The sequence below is a fragment of the Drosophila arizonae genome, chromosome 2 (genome assembly GCF_054131065.1).
Source record: "Drosophila arizonae isolate 15081-1271.41 chromosome 2, UAZ_ARI_1.0, whole genome shotgun sequence".
NCBI lineage: Eukaryota > Metazoa > Arthropoda > Insecta > Diptera > Drosophilidae > Drosophila > Drosophila arizonae.
The window spans coordinates 6,161,297-6,169,985 of NC_142922.1; the positions used below are offsets into that span (position 1 = coordinate 6,161,297).

General features: G+C 39.2%; 1 protein-coding gene across 4 annotated transcripts in view; it reads right to left on the bottom strand.

Moving 5' to 3' along the window:
- The window catches only part of LOC108608936 (sodium-coupled monocarboxylate transporter 1), a 47,772-nt gene extending 39,983 nt beyond the window's left edge, over window positions 1-7,789 (bottom strand). Inside the window, exons 1-3 of one of the 4 annotated variants that reach the window (XM_089462949.1) lie at window positions 7,619-7,789; window positions 6,545-6,745; window positions 5,461-5,511 (exon numbers count right to left, since the gene is read on the bottom strand). The gene's annotated coding sequence lies outside the window, so the exon portion shown is untranslated. Of the gene's footprint in view, window positions 1-5,460; window positions 5,512-5,941; window positions 6,220-6,544; window positions 6,746-7,618 lie in introns of those variants that run through there. The other 3 variants (XM_018000577.2, XM_089462948.1, XM_089462951.1) reach the window with 3 other exon arrangements.
- Between the last annotated feature and the right edge of the window lie 900 nt (window positions 7,790-8,689).

Sequence of the window (8,689 nt, forward strand, 5' to 3'; positions counted from 1 at the left end):
GCGCACTCCGAGCCACTAGGCGATGTAAGGAAGCGCCAGCTACAAAAGGAAGCCAGCAAGGCGGCCAAGGAGCAGCGAAGCGCCACTGTCCCAGTTGCTTGTTTGATTTGGCTGGCTGCATGGCTGGCTGGTTCGTTGACTGCTTGGCTGCTTGGCTGGTTGGCGTGTTGGCCAACAAATTGCAGCCACAAGAAACTGTTTTTTGGCTTCCGACTTGTTTGGCAGTCCTTGTCTGGCTGCTTGCTAGCAGCCTTCATTGATTACTTTGTTATGGATTTTGTACGGCTGATTTGGTTTCAACAATTCCTAGTATGCTACCCTCTGCCAATTTCTTTAGATTACAACAACAGCAGCAACAACGAGCCCCGTCTTTGATTGCGGCAATCATGGAATAGCGTCAGTGCAGCCCTATATATTCAATATACACACACTCAATAAACAGAGAACGATGCCGGAGCATTGCAGCAAGGATATTGCAGCAGGCGCACTCGATTGCGATAGTTGCATCAATTTAACCATAATACATAATGTCAACAACAAATTCAACTTTGATATTTGTATGTGTATGCGTATGTATTTGTATGCACATAATTGTGGTGAATAAAACGCAATTAAAATGCAAACCAGGCGGCGCTTTATGATTAGAGAACGCGCTACAATTTTATTCACGTTTCTGACTTGTTCCACGGCGTGAAAAAACAACAGCAACAAAAACAACAACACAGCACAAGCTTAACTAACAGCTGGGGGACTTCCAAGTGGCGCATGGAATAATTCAGCAAGCAGACAACAACAATAAATAATCATATTCCAAGTGCACTTGGCAAAAAACTAATTAGCTAACTTTAATTTTTAATAATTAAATTATTTTAGTCAGCATTTATAAATATATTTTTTGGAGTGAATGTAAGCACAACATAATTATTAATTAAATTAATTAATTAAAAAAGAATTGTTTGCTTGTCAAGGTTTTCAAAAATAAATAAATAAAAAATATTATTTTATTTTGATCAACAATTGATTTTCAAGTATTATTTATAATATAATTATTGTTCGGTTATTTATTATTCTACGTTCTATTTGTCATTTGTTTCTCTCAGTGCCAGCATGCAGCACTCACAGTTACAGCTAGACTGGGCCAGCACTTAAGTGAAATGGCTGTAGCTCAACTTTGGCCAAATGCAGTCGAAATGACAGTCAACAGCGGGCAGCAGACAACAGCAGAGGATGTGGCTTCAACGTCTCTGTTGGCTGTTGTCCGTTGTCCGTTGTCTCTTGTCTACAAGCCACAGGTAACTGGCAGGCTGGGCCGCAGGGGCGTGTTCTGGCCAGAACTTGCCGCAGGTCAGGTGAGCAAGGTGCGAGTGGTTTTTTAATTTGTGAATCGCTGGCGATTCTGAGTGCCGTTGTTGTTGCAATACATAAACATGTATAAAAGTGTGTGTGAGCAGTTCAATGACCGCTAATACAAGCATAGATTGCAAATGCATTTCATTTTTTTACTTCTTTGATTATTGAATTTCATTGATAATTGCTAGCGACGTGCATGCTGCATGTTGCATGTTGCATGCTGTTTGTTGCTGCCCGCCGCACAGTAGTTTAGCTGTTTGTTTGTTCGATTCTAATTCGATTTAGTATGTTGGCATGTCTGCGCCGCGAGCGCCTTGCCATTTGTCAAAATCGATTCGAATTTCAATTTGGGTTAAATGCACTCAATCCAGACCTCGCCGGCTCAGTGAACTACTTAACGCAGTCATTGAACTTTGCTATAATTTCACGAATCTCTATCGATTAGTCAGAAATGGCTGTCGCAGCTGAGCATCAGACGACGATTGACACGTTTGCATTAATAGATTTTCGGAACGAGTTTTTTTTTGATTTGTTTATCAGTTTATGGCATTTGGCATCGCATCATGTGCCAAATGATCAATCAACAAAATTGTATAAACTTTTATTCTTTGTATTCAAATGATATGCAAATGTTTATAAAAGAAATTAATGTCCTTGGCACACTGAAGACTAAGTAACCAGGTAGGAACTGGGACTGGAACTTGAAGTGGGACTTGAACTGGAACTGGTTCTATATGAAACATTTAAGACTATCGCTTCTGCTTTAATTTACATAATGCTAAAAGTATAATTGATACTATATTCAGTATATATAGCACCAGTCTCTGCCCTTAATAGACAAAGTTTACTTACTTACATACTACATATCTACATACATATATCTACTCAAATATCCAGGTAACCTTGTACTATGATAACACATTAATTACATTACCCTTTAAAAAATTCAAAATTGATATTTATTTATAACTGAAAATGATATAGCATTTTGTTAAATGATGCAGCTCGAGCACATTAATGACTTTACAGCTTAATTAATATAAGACGTGGCTTTGGGGCCTCTAACTACTCGTTTGCAGCTGATTAGAGCAGGCAATAAACACAAGCCTGAAGTGATATTAAAAGCAACAGTAATACGCTTGACCAACATGCCGAGGCAGTTATCCAAGGTGTTAGGGCTGATCAAATGATTTCGACAGACATATATATATATCAAGAAATTGACAAAACAAAAAAAACCAATTGTTTGTCACGCGAGCAACTCAAAGTTTTTGTGTTGTTGGCACGCTTCTTTGTGTATTTGAAGTGCCATGCAAATTGAGTACTTAGCAAATTGTTGTAATTATAAACAGAAAAAAAAAACGCACGCAATGTCGCGCGCGTTTTACCGGCGATTTTAAATCGCCTGCTAAAAATGTCGGGGGAAAAATGATTCAATAAATGAATGAATTTCAATTGTTCATGTACGCTTTTTACATACTATTATCACTTTGTAATGGCCATTTATTAAATGAATATCCATTCAATAATCAATTTGAAATGAGCTGAATATAATCATTAAATTTAATGACCTAACCAAGTTAAAACTATATATTTTATTTGATTAAACTTGAATGGATTTGAATTGCATTATACTTCTTGACAGCCTAGCGAGCAATCTACAAAATTATAATGCAAATGACTAATTGAGCTTGCCGCAGATCAAAACAGGAATTGGAGCAGGTGACGGAAAGAGATACAAAAAGATATGTATACTACAGTGGCTCACAGCTTATTTCAACGAGCACCTCAGAAAAATGTTGTTGATCTAATCTAAACTATTGGAGATATCGAAAAATTTAAACGCAAGTTTGTAGTGTGCTGTTTAAACTAATACAAAATTAATTAATTTATTTTTAAAATATTATTTTAATATTTAATAATATGTAAAACTAAAAAAATTTATTTCATAAATGGTTGAAATAAGCTCATTTTTTAGTTGTTAAACAATTTTAAATACTAAAAAAAAAATTTCAAAAATAAATGAATTGATTATAGACCAACAAACTTTTTTGAGGTGCTGGTTGAAATAAGCTGGGAACCACTGTATATATACACATGTATATATTGCTGCATATATATGTCCTACTGCCCCAGGCTTAATGCTTTGAACATTTAAATGTTTAAAGAACATTTAGTGAATAAATATTTGTTTGTCGTCAACAGCTTGATTGAATTCATGCATATTTAAATTTCCTTTATTTTTTTTTTTATTATTATTTTATACCTGTTGTCAATTAAAAAGTGAAGATGCATGTTCAGCTGTTGCTGATAGTAGTTTGGCTTTAATACTCGCTCACTAGCTGCGACGAGCATATTGATTTTGTGCAACAGTCCAACTGCTGTTCGTTCGTGTGGATGAGCATTAGAATTCCCTATGGCCTAGGCCAGCTACTTGAAATTAGACCAATAGTGGTCAAATAGATATAAGAGGCATGTTCGACTTTCTAATACCGGTACACAGTAGAAGTGCATATAATATCTTGATTCGATAGTCTCGAACTTGAACTAATTTATCATTTTTCAAATTTACAAAAAAAAAAAAAAAAAAAATAAAAAAAAAATAAATAAAATAAAATATTTTTGCTGGCAATATAAGACTAAATATGGCAAACAATTCATTTAACGCAAAGCTGTTGACTAAAACTAAATTATAGATTAGTAATTTATTATCTTGTCTGTATTACTTAAAGTGCCCTAAGCATTTACATACAAATTGCACATGAATTACAGTTAGTTTTACCTATTGTACAGCTATTGCAACTGTGTTGCTGTTAAACATGCATTTAGTGCATAATTTATATATTTATATTGTAAGCTTATTAAAAATAGGGTATTTAAGAACCACTCTGTGGTTAATTTAAAAACATGCCACAAAATGAATATCATTATTTTATGCGCTGCATGCATTCAATTGAAAGCTCATAAATATTTATATTTAATGAATGCTGAATATGTGTGTGGGAGTGAATCCTCGTGTATCTCTCTATGTATGTGTGTGTGTGTGTGTGTGTGTTTCGTTGTTGCCATTATGCTGTGGTCACATGCTGTGGTGGCTTCTTCTGTGGCAATTGCTGTCATATTTATGAAATGGTTAATCCAGGCTTGACAACCTGACAGCCCGCCAGTGGCTCGACAGGGGGAGGGGGCGAGGGCGCGCATTTAATTGGTCAGTGTCAGTTAGTTTGACATCGAGGCATTATAGTTGATGCTGCCCATTAAATGATGTTTGCATTAGCTTTAACTCAGATTGCGACCTTCGCGTTGCAAGAGAAAATGAATTCAATTCGTTGCAGACCGAAGCTGAAACTAAATCGTAATCGACTCAGCCATACTCTGCCATGACAAATCAAATTCTAGTCATAGACTACTTTGGATTAGAGGCCGTCTCTTTGGCCACACTAACCCAATATTCTCTTTTCAGCCTTGTGTAGCGAGTATGAAAAATGGTCTCAATGTAGATTTATGCAAGTGGGCCGCTCGCATCCTGTCACAGACTCGGGCTCGCTGCTCATCGTTTTCTATCAGCCATATTCTAACCCCTAGCATTCTCAGCCAGCCCCTCACTACCCCGCGCCCTGTGCTTTGTCATGTCTGTTTTTGCCCGTTGGCTGTCTGCTTGCCAGTTCGCTGCTGCTGCTGCTGCTGCTGCTGCTGCTGTCTCTGCTGTGTTTGTATTGAGTGTATTGCATTTAATATTTATTTGCTTTTATTTCCCTCGTTTTTGTATGTCCCCGTCTTTCTTTCACTGCTTTTTCTCTCGCTGCGCACATTTTTCTTTCCTTTGGCAAGGTGCGCTGGCGTCAGATGGAAGAGGAAAATTAAAAATGCAATTGCGATTAAAATTGCATGACAAACGCATTGCAAAATGTTTCATGTTTTGCAGCAGCCCCAGCACCATCACTCCCCTTCCCTCCCCCCCTCTCCCACTCTCGCTCTGACAGCATGATACCTTGAATAAATTGTTGGCCCGATTGTCACAAGTTAAGTGAATCACCCAATATTTGACTCTATGTGAGATGTCCCAATGGCTTAGTCTACACATGACACACGGTGCTCATTCGCACTTACCTTCAGTCAACTTCCAGTCTGAAATTAACACAGTTCTTCCGTTACGCGCTTCTGTCGAATAAAGAGTGTGATATACTATATAATTTGATGTTTGTTTGATCAATTATCGCGGCGCTTCAAAGTACTTAAATTCACTTTTTTGAATGCCGGCTAAAAATAACTGTTGAATTTCACCCGACAGCAAATTGTGCCAATTTTTAACTGTTTCGCGCTGCTAAGCCGAACGGAATAATTTAATATTTGCTTTTCAAAACACACCGATGCATGACATATGTATGTGGGCATTGGCAAAGGTTGGCTAGCTGCCCGGCATTGTGTCCGCATTTATAGCGGATGATTTCCTGTGCCAATGGCCGCCATATACGCCACGCCCCCCGCCCCCTCTGCGATGAGTGAGATGTGCACTAAGTGATAAAGACAAAGCACAAGAAATGATGTGACAGACGGCAGCCAGGCCGCGGAATGGAAGGAAATTGATTACCCCACGCTCGCTCTGGCCACGTGACCGGCTCGTGATTGGCTGCTGCGACCGGCGCAGTTGTGACTATTTACGACGCTGCTTGTTTTGTTTCTGTTCTTGTTTTTGTGTTTGTTTTGATTTCAGTTTCGCTTTCCTTTGTGTTATTTTTAACTCTGGTCTCTTTTGCTACGAGTTTCTTCTGTGTTTTTGTTTTGCCGTTCGTTTCGCTTGTGTTTTGTCGCGCACTGTTCGCTGGCGAGCGAGCGAATGTCAAATGATTTGCCACCAAAGTGATTATGCTTTATTTATAATGTCACTAATTAATTTCTCTTTCTCTCTCTCTCTCTCTCTCTCTTTCTCTATGAATTCGCTGGGCAATTGTGCGGCCAAAAACTGATGCTAATGCGATTGCGGCCTGGGGATAGACAGCCAGCCAGCCACCCAGCCAGCCCGGCTAAACAAGCAATAATAATTTGCGGAAACAGTCCCACAATCACGCCCTTAGCAATTTACTGACGGACTGTTGTTGTTGTTGTGTTTTGCACAGTTATTATTATTAATTTGCCAGGTATACAAATATTTATACATGTACATGTTAGTTAGCTAGCTCGCTCCATCACTCACGCAGCGTTTCTAGACCGGAATTGAGGAAGCTCTTGACTTTGTGAACCTGTCACGAGTCGAACTTGTAAGCCTGGTCTTTGCGCACCTTCAGGCCAACCGACAGAAGTTATAAATTATGAATTATCATTGTCGACAGCAGATTGTAATAGATGAATTTTGGAAACTTGTTCTGGCTCGTGTGACTAATTTAAATAAAAGATACTAAAAACGAAATTAGTTACGCTATCTGCTTAAAATATTTAAAACACGTTTTGCATTCCAATTAAACTGCTGCTCATCAAACAAACACAAAAAGTCATCGCATATTCCGTTTCTTGGTCATCTTTCACTCAGAGTTCTAACAGAATTTCAATTATTGCGCAGATGACTAATCTGACTATTTTTAGATGGGCTTTAGTTTAATTTAATTTTGTTTTTAACAGCACTAGCAAAGAATATGTATTTGACCCTCGGCTTGACTTAGATAGTAACTCGAATTAATTTCAGTAATTTATATTGTCGATCAACGAATACAATATTTTCCATTCATTTGCATTTACGATGTTTTTGATTTTTGTTTTCATTATTTTTCCGATATCCGTACGTCCCTCATTTGGCTATTCAACATATTTATTATCTTAGACATTTTTTTGGTTGAGATGTAAAATTTTCCACTGCAATTTCTTCAGTTTTGGGCAGACATTTTAATGAAAACCTAATTTGTTTAGTTTGGGGCGAACTTTTCCATGGCCCATGTGCGTGGGCGACCTTATGTCTTTTCGATATGCCAGTCACGTTTCTGGCTCGAAACATACGTAATTAGCCCGACGAGCAGAGGGCCATGAAAATAATGTGGGCCACGTTTATGAAATAATTAGATTCGCCCATCATCTACTTTGAGGCGTTGTCAACGAAAATAAATCATCTTCAAGCCGATCGTTTGATTCTAATTAAATGCACTGATTTGTTGTTCTTTGTTTTGATTTAACATATGTTAGTTTACAGACGTTATCAATTTTCGAGATCAGCAGAGAGCTGCATTTTGTACATTTGAATGTGACACGCGAAGTTTTTCAACGATTTCTGTTTTCGTACTTTTCTCTCTTCCCTCTCGCTCTTGATGTTTTTATGGTTGTTTTGTGGTCGATTGCTTTTATTATGATTGTTTCTTTTTATTTTTGCCTTTTCAGCTATTTTCACTTTTGTGATCGGATCGAAGCGCGCTGCGTCTTGCGTCTGCGAGTGCCACGACGGGTTTGTTGTCATCGGCGGCTGCGGCTGCCTCTTGGGCGGCACTTTTGTTGGCTCGATCTCGTTCGCGGTCGAATCGGCGTCGTCGTCAGGTGCGGCTAGAGGCCGTTACGTTTGTCGTCGGAAGGTTCGTGTATCGCTGCCAGCGACAGCTGCGACTGTGACTGCGACTGCGACTGCGACTGCAACGCCGGCAGCGCAGTCCACAGCGCAGCTGTCAGATTTTATTGTACAACAAACGACTGCACATCTTGGGCCCAAAGGCCAATGTGGACAGTGCGGCCTATGGATTAGCTGGCTGGCGATCCGGTTTTTGGGCCAGCTACACGTCGTCTGCGCCGCCTGCGTCGCCTGCGTCGTCGTCCGTCCAGCACACCCAGCGCACAGAGTTTTGTGTGCATTGAGCGCTTGACTGGACCTGGACCGCGGTGTCAATGGGCAGGCAAACATGCACACGGAAACACAACAACAGCGACTGCAGCCCCAGTCGCAGCTTTACAGTGAGTAATAGTTAAAACAAATTAAAATTGTCGGCGCCCTTTGCACAATTGAGCAAAACGACAGAGTCAAGTGCGGCCTATTGGAAAATTTTACAATACCCATTCCGAATGAATATGGTGTTGTGCAGATGTTTTTTTAATAAGCAAGAATCACGTTTCCATAAATAAATTTTGTGAACTGATCAACGTGAGCTGAACTCCGGTCGACCTAGTCTAGGCTGACCGATGTGGCGAACCTCTGTTGGGTTCACATCAACTTTGCCCTCGTGATTGGGTGCTTATGAACTGAAGGTCGATTGTCTCTAAGAGTGACTTCTAATTAATCTGGTTTGCCTCTTAATGAATATACAAACTTTTAATTGATGTATCATTTCTTATATGGCTGTTTGTCTATCTGTACCTTTGCCTATATGTA